Here is a 2,500-nt window from a genome sequence, read left to right on the forward strand (position 1 = left end):
GCCTTACGGGTGACCCAACTTGGCTGGTCCTGACTTGCTAGTCACTTTGTTCTCGCGTGCGTTGTCCCTGGTGTATCTTCGTGGCTGCTTGTCCGTGTTACCCTCTCCGTCCTGGTCCTTGGTAAATCTGTCCGTCCACACGTCCTCAAAGGTCTCGCACAGGTCCTCGTTGACTTCGGAATCGTCCAGACTTCCTTGTAGTCCTCGTCCAGGCCTAACTCGGCGGCGTACTCACCTAATGCATGTCCTCGCAGATCTCGCCTAGGTCCTTCTTGGCTGCGCGCTCATACAGACGCCCTCATAATCTTCCTCAGGATCTACAGGCGTCCGGGCAGGAAGCGTCCTCCTCGGCTTCTCAAGGCAGCTGATACCTGCGCTGACGAGCTCCTGGAGTATGACTGGCGTCTAGGCAGGCGGTGCCCGTCTACAGCATCATGGGGCGACTGGTACCTGCGCTGGCGAGTTCCTGGTCCCTCGCTGGATCTATGGGCATCCTGGCAGGCAGCGCCCTTACACATGCTGGGGCGGCTTAATACCTGATCTGACGAACATCCTGGTCTCCAGGCCTCTGGCGATCCTTCGATAACGTCCTTCCCAAAGCATCCTAAGGTGACTGTTTCTGCAGCAGGGTGCCGTGTCAGATATCAGTGAACCAGATTATACACGTAAGGGCCAAGGTAGTAAGAGAAAAAGAAGAGGGGGTGTTAAGCGCCACTTGCCGATTTTTAATATAAATTTGCAGGTTTTTTGTTCGATTGTATGTTGTTTTCGTCTTTTATTTTTCATTTTGTGTTTTACTTTCACAAAGTTAAAGAAGAAAATAGAAGTGGGAGACCTGGCTTGAACTACCAACCGTCTCTGATAGATAGGAGAGTAAATAGGGGAAACGACAATGGCAATCCGCAAGAATGAAAATAAGGAATCATGTACTAGTCACTCGTCACGACTGACAAAATCGCGGGCAAAAGAGATATGTCATAGATCTTTACGCCCGCAAATACGACAGCAACAAACCCTATTAATGAAAAGTTTCAGTGTCTTTTGTTCTGCGTGGATGAGTGAGTGAGTGAACGTGTGTGTGAGCGTGTTTTAATATTTAATGGAATTTCCACGGGTCTCGCTAGTGAATAGTTTATAATCGCAACTTTAAACCTACGTTTAAGGCGAGGTGCGCTGTTCTTTTGAATGCTTAATAAATTTTAAGATGCTATTTGGTTTATTGTAAACTTTATAAATAAAGTTGCCCTATTTTACTGAAAGTATGATTATATATTTTTACCTTTTTACAGCACACTCTATTTTAAATAGTATTTTAAAGTAGTATTGCCTCATAGTCAACTGCAGTATTTGACAACTTTTTCTTATTTTTCCAATATGATTCACGTTGAAACTGTGAAAGAAGTAATGTTTTTTTCTGGTCTATAAATTCTAAGGAGCATTTCTTTTAACCAGTCAAATAAAGTAATAATGGATTAATGAAATTTGGTTCTGAATGCCATGAAACTGTATTGGCGGACTAAATAATTCTCCTTCTATCACTGCATATTTTAACTGATGCTTAGAAGTGCTCTGCGCCATTCAGTTAGATGGCAAAAGGTTTCCACTTTATTTTATTATGCGGTTTGGCTCAAACTGTCTCGTGTTAAATTACAATTAACGGCATTACTTGTGAATTTGTATACGTTGTTTAGAAAATGTTTATTATGTTTAATTTATGATGGAAGAGAGACAAACAGACAAGAAGACAGGCAAACAGACAGGTATACACACATATAGACACAAATAGGGAGAGAGTGAGAGAGACAGATAGATAGAGAGAGAGAGAGAGAGAGAGAGAGATAGAGATAGAGATAGAGATAGAGATAGAGATAGAGATAGAGATAGAGATAGAGATAGAGATAGAGATAGAGATAGAGATAGAGATAGAGATAGAGATAGATAGATAGATAGATAGATAGAGAGAGAGAGAGAGAGGGGGGGGGGGGGGGAGAGAGAGAGAATTTGGTAGCGTTTCTCACTCTCACTTTGACCTGAGGTCGCTGTACTGCGAAAATATGCAGTACTGCTATCTCTGGTCAACAAACTCGTAATATCGTTCAATAAGTAATTCATTAATTTCTCTCGTTTTTAGAGATTTATATTGGTTCAGCTACAACGAATTCAATGAGTTCGTGATTTTCTCTCAAACTAAGAATGAACTCATTGTGATTTCGTGGTCATTTAATAAATTTCTTTGTACTTCTGATTTCGTTTATCTTTATCACGGGCATCATTTCATTTATTTCTGTTTTCATTAATACCTCACCTCCTCGTCACGGCCTGACCTCCCTTTTACTCTTCCTTCCGGTCGCTCCCTTTCCCCGTAATTTGTCGTTGTCTTCACAATAAGGATAACCGTGGCACTGTTACATTGCTCAATGGTGACACATCTTATTGGCGCTAGGGTGGAGTTTGTAATGCGATTTTTGTATGAATATGCTGAATTACCGTTAGTATCTCC

Source organism: Penaeus chinensis, chromosome 12, assembly GCF_019202785.1.
Source record: "Penaeus chinensis breed Huanghai No. 1 chromosome 12, ASM1920278v2, whole genome shotgun sequence".
NCBI classification, from domain to species: domain Eukaryota; kingdom Metazoa; phylum Arthropoda; class Malacostraca; order Decapoda; family Penaeidae; genus Penaeus; species Penaeus chinensis.